At 35.7% G+C, this 11,940-nt stretch overlaps 1 long non-coding RNA gene across 1 annotated transcript; it reads left to right on the forward strand.

The window, feature by feature from the left end:
- Positions 1-3,983: 3,983 nt before the first annotated feature.
- Positions 3,984-5,586, forward strand: LOC118755170. Its single transcript, XR_004994990.1, has 3 exons — positions 3,984-4,162; positions 5,027-5,261; positions 5,350-5,586. It is a non-coding gene; the product is annotated as an uncharacterized LOC118755170 (long non-coding RNA).
- The last annotated feature ends 6,354 nt before the right edge of the window (positions 5,587-11,940 follow it).

Genomic DNA, 11,940 nt, shown 5'->3' on the forward strand with positions numbered 1-11,940 from the left:
TGGGGTGGGGGCGATTTTTTCAACCAATCGTATTTCGTTATCTGTTAAGCTACAGAAAAAATCAAAACCACTACAAACAACTACAAACGATTTCCTACAAGGTACACTTGTCAAATTGATTGTTGGTGAAAGAGGGGTGGGGGCGATATTTCCAACCCATCGTATTTCGTTATCTGTTAAGCTACAGAAAAAATCAAAACCACTACAAACAACTACAAACGATTTCCTACAAGGTACACTAGTCAAATTGATTGTAGGTGAAATTGGGGTGGAGGCGATTTTTTCAACCTATCGTATTTTGTTGTCTGTTGAACTACAAACAAATTTAAATCCACTACAAACAACTACAAACAAAGTCCTACAAAGTGCACTGGTTAAAGTATTTATTTGTAAAAGTGGGGGGCTAACTTCACAGAGCTCAAGAAGGTCCCTGCCACCACAAAGAATTTTTGACCAATTCGTTCGCCAGTATGCCTCTGCTTGCTATATCTGCGGGATTCGTAGCTGAATCGACGTGAAGCCAGTTCAAGTTCCCTACTTTGTCTATGATTTTTGTAATTCGGTGGGCAACGAAGGTTGACCACGAACATGGGGGCTTGCGTATCCACGCCAGAACAATCGTCGAATCAGTCCACAAATGTATGTTTAGGTGGCCTAATTCAAGATTTTTGGTGATTGATTCGACTATTTCTGACAGTAATACCGCCCCGCAAAGTTCTAATCTAGGCAAAGAAATTGTTTTGACTGGCGCTACTCTAGTTTTTTGCTAATAGCAGATTTACAAGTACTTTATCCTCTTTTTCCACGCGTAAGTAGACTGCGGCAGCGTACGCTTTTTCGGATGCGTCGCAGAATCCGTGAATCTCTACCTTTTCCGTTGGTGAGAAAGATACCCAACGTGGTATCCTTATATTATTGATTTCCTGATAGTTTCTCGTGAAATTCTGCCATCTATCTAGTGTTGTTGGGGACACCGTCCCGTCCCAGTCTGTACCCTCTAACCATATGCTCTGCATAAGTATTTTCGCGACAATTATCATTGGAGCTAGCCAACCCAACGGGTCAAAGAGTTTAGCGATGGCTGATAATATCGCTCTCTTCGTTGGATTGACGTTATCTTCTATTGGCTTGGCTATAAAATAAAATTGGTCGGAATGCGCGTTCCACCTTATACCTAGGGCTTTTACACTGCTTGTGTCCTCAAACTCTAAGAAATTTTCACTCAGCAGATGTGCTTTTGGTATGCCTTGCAATATTTTATTGCAATTCGACGTCCATTTTCTAAGTGGAAAACCAGCTGATTTTAAAACTGCGGAAATCTCATCCCTGGCTTTTATCGCGGAGTCAATAGTATGTCCTCCGGCAAGAACGTCGTCGACATACATACTTTTTCGTAAAATGTTCGAGGCTATAGGATAGAGGCTTTCTGAGTCATCAGCTAGCTGGAGCAATGTCCTTATCGCGAGATAAGGAGCACAATTTATACCGAAAGTAACCGTCTTTAGTTCGTAAATACTAATTGGTTCGTTTGGACACGTACGGAAAATTATTCGTTGGTACTTCGTTTGGTTGGCGTCTACAAGAATTTGCCTATACATCTTCTCAATATCGCTATTGAAGACGTATCTAAAAAGTCTCCAGCAGAGAATCAACACTGGTAAATCAGACTGAAGCACTGGCCCTGGAAGAAGAATATCGTTCAGGCTGACACCATTGGATGAAGACGACGAAGCATTGAAAACCACCCGAACCTTTGTCGTAGTACTCTCTTCTTTTACCACAGCGTGATGTGGTAAATAGTAACTGTCGACTGCATCTGCTGACTGAATTGCATTAACTTTAGACATATGGCCCATTGTCTCGTATTCCATTATGACTTTTTTATATTCCCTCTGTAAGTCTGGATTTTTTCTAAGTCGAGTTTCGTTCTTGTAAAATTGAGAAAACGCGATTTTGAGTGATGGCCCTAAGTTTATATCAGCCGGGAACTCCGCCTTGAAAGGAAGCGACACGATGTACCTCCCATCTGGATTCCGCTGTGTTATACGCTTGTAAAGCTCCTCGCACTTTGCTTCCTCAGCTGTTGCAGTTTTATCTCGTGGAAGATCCTCAAGTTCCCAAAAAGAGCTTAACTGTTTGTCTAGGGTCACTTCATTGAAGAACGATACTCTATTATTGTTGGTTGGGTTGACTGCATCAGCACGACCAGTCAGTATCCAACCGAACACTGTTTCTTGTGCCAGAAGAGTACTAAGAACACTCTTCTTAATGCCACTCAAAATTATATGGGGATGTATGTCCCCTCCCAAGACAAGATCGACTTGCTCATTTACATAAAACCTTTTATCTGCCAGGATGAGATCAGGAAAAGCTTGTTGTGTTAGTGCGCTAATGTCGCAAGTTGGCAAATTCCCGGTAAGAGTTGGTAGCACTAACACAATAGCATCAATTGAAATGAATGGGTCAATCGGTGACCGCAACTGTATAGAACACGCTTCTTTTACCAGTGCAGAAACCGTATTATTGATGCCCGAAAGTTGAGCATGCATTTTCTTTGTGGGCAAGTTGATTCTGCGTCTGAGCCTCTCCGTAATGAAGGAACACTCAGAGCCAGAATCAATTAGAGCTCTAGCAGCATAATTGGTGCCATTGTAATGAATAGTAACCCGAGCAGTGCCGAGTAAAACACCTTTGCTAGTATTAGCGTGATGTGATTGCACCTTTTTTACTTGGTTACTTTTCCCCTTTGAAGCTTGATTCCTCAATTGTGCCTGTTTGGAAGTCGATGGTAAATTGTCCGCAGGATTAGAAGTATTTTCCCTGGTAGCTGTTTTAGGCGGTGCTGTCTGATTGTGTAGGAGCGTATGGTGTCGAGAATGGCAATTGGCGCAGTTGTAAGAACTCGTGCATTTCGACACCGAATGTCCGAAAGACAGACAGTTAAAACAGCTATTGTTCGTTTTTACAAAGGAGATTCTATCAGCTACAGACATCTTCAGAAATTTTGGGCACATATGAATTCTATGCTCGTTGCTTTGGCACATTTTGCACATGTATTTGGCGACACTAGTTTGAAAAACGCCAAGTTTCTTGTGAGAGGGTTCAGAGGAATACTTATGACTTGGCACTTTTGAAAACTTCGAAGTCTTGATTCCTCTTAAACCTGAAACCGATTCTAACGTTTGAAACCTGCTTGAAAGGAATCGGTCCATATCTGACCACTTGGATATTTCTGTTTTATTTTCTACCGATTGTTCCCACAGCGAAAGGGTTTCCTCAGGTAGTTTAGTAGAACACAGATACGTAATAATAGGGTCCCAGTTTGAAATGTCAATCTGGTGACTCTCTAGGGATGATATACAATTATTAATATCCCTTTGTAATCTCTTTATTGAGCTTCCACATTCGCTATCAACTGTATTCAAGTTGAAGAGAATCTTCAACTGAGTGTTAACTAGGATCCTCTTATTTTCGTATCTATCGCAAAGATTCTTCCAGGCTGTGTTAAAGCCTTCATTCGTTAAGTCGCATTTCTTGACAATTTCTATGGCTTCACCCTGCTTTTTTTGATTCAGATAATAAAGCTTCTGTATGGGTGTAAGCCGTTTGTTCAAGATATAAATTGCGGTGAACATGTCACGAAAAGTTGGCCACGACAGATAGTCACCTTTAAAAACGTCAATATCGCAAGGTGGAAGATGCAAACTATGCGAAGCGAGTGACATCTCTTCACTTTCCTTTTCTGATTTTTCCAACTTTTCGGAATATTCGTCAATTTTTGTCATACACCGGACAAAAGCTGCATAGCAGATCTTATTTTTCTTTCTTATAGCGCTAACATCTTTAGCACTAGTTGATTCGGTAGTCAGAACTTCGTCAAAGAGTGCTTTGGCTTTCTCCCACAGTACACCAAGCTCGCTTTGCTGAATTTTCAGCGAATGTTTGGTGTGCTCACCTGTGGGAGAGCTCAGAAATCCTGTATCAAATTCAATGACCGAATCTGCTAACCGGGTGTATGTTTCCATTTTATTTAATTTTTTCACTTATTTGCGAAATAACAACTTCACAAGAAATTTTTGGAAGTATCACTATGAGAGACTGACTCAAAAGAAGCCGATTTTCCAACCGTAAAGGTAGCACACGAAGAAAATCCTATGTCAAGGTAACCCAAAACTATATACCCAATGTATATAAGCAGAATGCACCACCAAAATACCACCAATTCAACCACAAAGTAATAAAAATTCTCTATTTTTCCTTTAAATTGTATCTGTGAACTTTCTATGTTTATTAACACCGATTTAGCAATATAAATGCGTTTTAAGTATACGTATGTATGTATGTTTGTTTGTTCACAAGAAATTGCTCGCCAACCAAACCAGTGAGATCTGTATATGTATGTATGTGTATATATTCTTATGTACAAGCGCGTTATACGCCAAGTGCAAATAAATAATGAATATGGAAAAACACACCACTTGACTAATTAGAAATAGTGCCAAAATTTGTATTGGTTTTTAATAAATTAAATGCAAACGCGAAAGTGATTTTGTGAAAAGGAAATATTGCAAGTACCAAAGTTCGGTGCAGTGAAAAGTTTGGTTATGTAAACCGAATACAAGTGCAGTGTTGTTGTTGGTAAATTTCGGTACTAAAATGCAAGTCACCAAGGAAAATATGATTAACAAAAATTAAACTATTTGAATTAATCACCGTAAAGAAACTTCTTGCAAATTGTTTCGCGATAATTCCAAAGCAAAACAAAACACTGCCTTTTTTTTATGCCCGATCACACTTGTTTAATATTTAAATGGCTTTAGCGCCCACAAATGTATGTACATATATATGTGCGTGTGTGTGTGTCACTTAGCACTTCGGTTGCAATTAAAACTTTAAATTTTCACAAAATCACTCGCGAATTCTTGATTATTAACTAAATAAATGCTACACAAGATAATCTAAGTGCAGTGAAATTAGACCCACGTACCTTTAATTTAAAAAATTGATGACTTTATTTATTTAACAGGTGTCGGTGTTCGTGTGTGTGTTTTTGCTGTTGATGCTGGAAGCTCCTTTGGTTGCTTTGTGCAAAAATTTTGTAGCTGCTGCTGCAATGTACGGATCCTCGGATTGGCTCAAAAAGCTGGGCGCTGGCAAGTGGAAAATGTTACGGCGTTGAAGGACCAGTATGTTAAACCGGCACAACGCTTGGACAAAGTTGTGGCCGATTTAATTTATTGGAATGAAAAACAAAGCAAAACGTTTGTATTAATATTTAATATAAATTGGTGTTTATTCAAAAATAGATAAATTGGTATTAATATATATGCATATATGTTGGTTGTACAGGTTACCTTTTATTGATACGGGAACACGGTGGCTGGAACACGTCCTCTTGACTTCACTCTCGGAAAACAAATAAGTGACCGGTTGAAATTTCTTCTTACTGTTGCCTGTCGAACTGTATATTTACCGAAGGGACATTTTAGCATAAGTAACATAGTGGTAAACAGTTCGACAGTTGACATAATAATGAAGTTATGTTAAGCATTAGGGTGGGTCGAAAATGCTGCGACAAACTTAGGCCGTTGGCCTAAACAGAAAGCGTTTAATATAATTCTTCATCAACTACCCACAGTCTTGGCAAGCTTTTTAGAATCAAGAAAAAAAACAGACTACATACCTTCTACGGTAAAACTGAAGTAGAGGGAGCGTAATCGAAAGGAATTACTACGATGTGGATGCGGGGATATTCTCTGAAATACTAGAAGTCTCTCTCACTCGTTCCGATTACCTAAATTTGCAGTATCTTCTTGCGAAAATGCCTGTGATTAAAAGGGACTGTAGGGTATTGAAACTAAATTACAAAGGTAAACATTTTCTTAAATAGCTCAACAGTACCTCTCTATTCTAAAGGCTTAAACAGTAACAAGCACATTTGGACTGGTAAGCTACATATCCTGGGCTTTTAAAAGGATTTTGAAATTTTAAAAATATGATTAACTAAAAAAATTCTTTAAAAATCCAGTTCAATATAAATAGAGTAAAAATATGAATATCAAATACAAGAGAAAATTCTGTAGAACTAAAAAAATACTAAAATATTTTGTTGCATAAGGTCGAATAGATATTGAAAAAGTCCTTTAAATATTTTATTCTTGAAAATTTTTAATATTTATTTTTGCTAAATTTTATAGAAATGCTAAGGACTAATATACACACGAGCACATCGAATTTCGTTCTTATAACTTTGTAAGCTCAAAAAATTAAATTAGTTTAGAGCGAATTTTCAATACCAATTCGCCTTTGCGAACCAAAAAACTTTACTTTTTTTAAAACCTACTGAACTTTCTGTTTCGCTTGGTATCCATATAGTTATTTTACATTGCACTGAATTTTTTTTTTAATAATTTTTTTATTCATCTTTTTATTATTAATTTAAAAGTCCTTTAAAAAAATACTACTGCCCGAGAGAAAAACTAAAAACGCAGTTTTATTATATTTGACACATAGGTTCTTGAATATTACTTGTTTTTAATTTCTTCGGTTTTTGTGGTACCCTATTATACAACTCCATTACTAACGACTTTTAATACCGAAAGTTGAGTTTGTACAGTTGTCGACACTCATATATGTACACACCTGTCTGCAATGATTACAGTATCGATTTACGGAAATTATTGCATACTTTACAGCAATAACTGCCAGATAAGTAGGTACATGAAAATTAAAAACAAACAAAAATCTGCTTTCAAGGGTAAATAAAAATGCATTTAATTAAAAAAAAAATTTTACCTGAAAATAAAAAAAAACTTGATTATAACGCAAGCTGAGGTATGAATTTACAAATAAGTGTGTGTGTGTGTGTACGTATGCATATTCACTTGAGCAATAACAATAGCTGTCAGATAATTAAATTATTTAAACTACAATGATGCGCACATACTACAGTGGCCCCTCCTCAGCTGTGTGATGCCGCCCACGCTGCAGCGGCCAGCCAGCAGCAGCAAGCAGCATCATTGTGCCATTGATTGGGCATTGACTGACAGCCATAATAGCGCACCCACACAACTTAACACTTGTATAGTCCCTGCAAAAAATTGTGCGACTAATCTCTAAAGAGTGTATTCCGAGATTACTCTCAATCGGGTACAATTGGGCATTAATTAGTCGCAACTAGTCTCATACGGGTACTAATGGAGATCAATTAGTCTCGACTCATCCCTTATGGGTATAATTGGAGTTCAATTAGTCCCCAACTCATCTCTAACGGGTACTATTAATGATATGTACGCACTTAGTCAATGAAATTTCATGTGCGGCGTTGGCACGCAGAGAGAGTATTCGCCTAACAAAACTGAGCACCCCGGTTCGAATCTCAGCTGGCGGAAATTTTTATTTTTATTTTTTAAAAGTGACTAGTCGCTTTTTGTACCCATTCGGGTATAAAGGTGAACAATTAGTCTCTTCATAGGACATGCTCGAACAAAAGTGATCAGTTCATTCCATATAAAGAGATCAAAAGTGGTATTAGTTGCATGCTCCTTTGCGATGGCTCCCGGAGTCATCCCGGATTAGTCCCATTTTTTGCAGGGGTACATGCATTCAAACATATGCACTTGTCCTGTCGAGAATGCATATTTGAATATTTTTTGATAATTGCCAACCATTAAATTTTTTAATCGCTCTGAAGTTTATGAATTTTTTCGCACGTTTATTCACTTTTTTTGCACTTTTATTTTTTTTTTTTTCATTTTCATTATTCATTTTATTTAATTTTTATCTATATTGTATGTATATACCTGAATATGTATTTATAATGAACCACGGTGTTTTCATAGTTGCAGCCCACTCAATTATCATAAAATCAACATGACTGTGATTATCGCGCAATAAGCATTTATAAAAAAGATTTAAGATTTAAAAAAATTTTAAAATGGCAAAATTGCCGGTAAAAATATGTAAATATAAAAATGGCGTACATTAACTCAATCTCTGAAGTTATTTCATGCATACATAGTTGCAAAGTATCAAACAGGAAATTCATTTGTTGTTTCGACGTTAGTTTTCACCTAAAAAGATTTCCTTTTAGAGTTTAGTTTATTTTATACTTGAAAATACTTTGTATTGGAATTTTGGAGGGTCAAAGAACCCACCAACAATCCAAGCACTCAAGCATTGTTGGCCGTTGTACATAAAGCCCAGAGGAACGATTGAAAGTATGGGGAAAAAGGTGTGCGTGAGGAATCATTAAAACTCCGCAAACTTTGCGTACTATTAAAAGAAGAATAAATTTAAAAAAAAAGTAAAAAAAGTAATGAATTAAAAAAATTTTTTAAATTAAATGAAATTAAAAACCATGTACATACATATATTTCTTTTAAAAAAATAAAGCAATCTAGAAATTCAATGAAAGTAAAATTAAAAAAAAATAAAAACTATATTAGAAAAAGAAAAAAAATAAGTTGCTAATATTTCAATGACAATAAAAATATGTTTTTCTTTTTAAAAAATAAAATCTAAGATAAAAAAATAAACATAAAATTATTAAAAAAAACAACCTTCAAAAAATCAGAAATCCAAAAATTTGAACTGTTGAAATTATACGCATATTTATTTTTCTTGTTATAACAATAAAATCTATTAATTAGAAAAACGTAAGTTAAATTAAAAAAGAAATTCCGCAGCTCGACCTCGACCATGCCAGAATAAACAAAACCTGTTCAATTGCCTTACAAAGCACTTTCAACTATCTTAGCCAGAATTGCGCTGTACTCGCTTATTCTCAATACATCTCACTCAAAAATACACCATCTCAATGGCTAAGAAGGAATTTTGCCACCATCCTGTCTGACATTTTCAAGAAAGATTGTTCTTATGAGCCCTATTCATGAAAACTTCCCTTTTTCGGAAAGTCACTGACTCAAAAATGGGTTCTGGTCCAATTGGGTCATTCATCCGCCAGTTCGTTGCCCTGAACACCACAGTGTCCCAGAACCCTAATCACATCATGCTTATTCCTTAACTTAAATTTCAGAAAAGTACTTGAAGAAGTGCCTGCGTTTTTCCAGGCCTTTCGAATAGCTTGGTTGTTACTGCGGACCATTATAAACGCCACCTAGAGAATCATAGATCCACCAATCCTTGGACGATTTCTTAGTTACTGAGGCCTCTTACAGGAAATTTCCTCAATACCATCTGAGATTTTACGAGTACGACCCTCCGCTTCGTGTTAAGCTGATGCGCCAATGAGGGACTCAACATACTCCAGTCGTTGTCTTGCAATGAATATTATTAAAAGGAACTTTCATCTATATGAGACTCTTTGTAAAGCTAGACCGGACATGAGGGCGTGTTTAGTCAGAAAGTTAGTCTGTGTCCTTATCGGAGGTGCCTCCATAGTTTTTAACTTCAATATCGCGTTTTTACAACCTTCAAAGGTTCGCATTTCAGTCGGTTACTTGTCCGCTCTTCTTTGAGGCTGATACGACGCCGAACCACATTCTGTGTACTGGTCCGGCCTTGGTTTCTCTAGCATAACACACTTGAATTTTCCACAGTCCAACGTCATAGAAAAAGGAATATTTCTTCCTCCTTTTTATATGCGTGGAAGATATATGTATATATGTATGTAGGTCGTTCAGGATTAAAAACTCATCATTTTACGATGATGTTTTGGTGTTTTCGTGAAGAGCATGATACGTATTAGCTTTTTCGAATATTAATTTAGATTGAATGGTTTTTTATTACGTAATTTAACAAAAATTATATATTTCTTTAAATTGTTCCTAATTTCAAGCGATTTCAGCTGAAAGTACTAAAAAAGATTCCAGTCCCATTCTAACATCGTAAGCACTCCGTTCATGTGTAGACAATTTTAGACCCGGCTGTAAAAAATCCACTCCGCAAGTACAAAATATTTGCAATTCTTCATTGAAGAAAAGTTGGTACGAGTATCAACATTTTAGCTACAAATAAAATAAATATGTTTACGGCTTTAGGAGTACTGAATATGTCTATTTCCAGAAATAATAATGAAGATATTTGGCAAAGACCCTGGGCCACAAAAGGCAATTAACCCCGAAAAAATACGGGGTAGCATTATCGATTCTTAATTAGAGACCTGAATTGTGAATTCGATTGTTCGGGGCACCGAAATTGCGCATATGGAAACTGTGGATTTAGACATTATTTCGGTTTCAACCGAAACTGTGCATGTATGCATTACTTCGCCTGTCACATATGCATTATTTCGGTTTCCATCCGAAACTGTGCGTGTCATATGCATTATTTCGGTTTTCAAACGAAAGTGTGCATATATGCATTATTTCGTTTTTTTTTCGTATGCATTATTTCGGTTTGTTTCATATGCGTTATTTCGTATGCACAGTTTCCATATGCACAATTTCAGGATGCCGATTATTCTGATGATGTGTACATTCACTTCGGCAACTAATTCTGCTGCCAAAAAGGCCCAATTGACACAGAATTGGTCAGATAATCGGGCAACTGTCAATGATTTTTAATAGAGCCAGCATAGACTCTAAATTGGCTTAGAATTTATACTCTACGTACTCAGTTATGTATACACATTAAGTATCAGCCACTATTGGAATCCAGTTCCTACAAGGCGACACCTCTGCTTCTGAATTCAATTTTTATTTAATTTACTTTAACATATTTCCCTTTAGTGCCTTTACTTAAATATTCAATTCAATTTTATATGACTTTATGAGAGTTTTTCTGCTTGCTTTTTCACTTTGTGTTGGTAAAAATTTACGTACATACATACATAGTCTCATACGAATGGAAGCTGCCATATTGCACACGCATATTCCTATATGTAATTTCATTAATTAAAATCGCTTTCAGTGCGCATAACAGATTATGATATAAAAATAAATTGGAGTGATGAATGGAATTTTGTAAAGGATTTCACTACCTTTTTTTTCCTGCATTATACTGCATTCATAGGTATATATATGTATATATATATTTTTTTTTGTAATACATTGCATTTTTCACTGCACTCTGTTTTTTGTGCGTTCAATCCCTTTTTACAAGCTTTTTTTTGCTATATATATATTTTTTTTTCTTCATTTTTTTTTGTGCATTCCTCAGTAGTGCGCTCATTCATTTTAATATGTGGTTTTGCTTTTTGCGTTAAAAATTTTAATTGGTATTTGTTTTTAATCTGTCAATCAATTAAAATGCATGTAGTTGAGATTTATCTGATGATGCGTTACACCAGAGAATGTTAATGAAATGAGAAGGAGCAAATGTTAATGTTAAATTTTTTTAGTACTACTAAATTCTGAAAGGCTTCAGATGCGGGAGATCACCAAAATAAATATTTAATGCGAGAGTTCACCAAACTAAATTTTTTACCACAGAAAGAAATGAAATTTTTCACCTTTTTGCTTTGCTCTTGCGATATACCGTTAGGCTAAAATAAAAATTGGCTATTTTTAGATTTTTTATAAGAAAAGCGGAGAAATGGTAAAAAATACCAAAAATGTAATTTGGCTATTTTTAGATTTTGTCAAAAGTAGAAATTCGCCAAAATGTAAAAAAAATGGGAAGGGGAAAATGAAAGCAAATTAACTAAGGTCCAAAGTTGTCAAAACGAAAAATTCTTGTAAGCGCGCGGTTGTCGTTTTATGAAAAGTGAATTTTAAGTCACACACTTTTCAATTGACACTTCATGTAAATATTAAAAAAAAAATTTAATTAATTAAAAAAATATATCGCTAGCTTAGAGTGAAAAGTTGCTAAGTCCACTTTTTATGAAAACTCATATTTTGATATAGGAGGCTAGAGAAATTGAATACGCATCGTTTCGAAATCTATAAAGGTACTTGTTTTATTTTTTCCTCTTCATAAGCAATAAAAGGAAAATTTGCTAAGTCCAAAAGAAGCACCGCAAATCCGATAAGGCCA

Source organism: Rhagoletis pomonella, unplaced genomic scaffold (genome assembly GCF_013731165.1).
Source record: "Rhagoletis pomonella isolate Grant_MI unplaced genomic scaffold, Rhpom_1.0 Rhpom_scaffold_05532, whole genome shotgun sequence".
In the NCBI taxonomy this organism is placed as follows: domain Eukaryota; kingdom Metazoa; phylum Arthropoda; class Insecta; order Diptera; family Tephritidae; genus Rhagoletis; species Rhagoletis pomonella.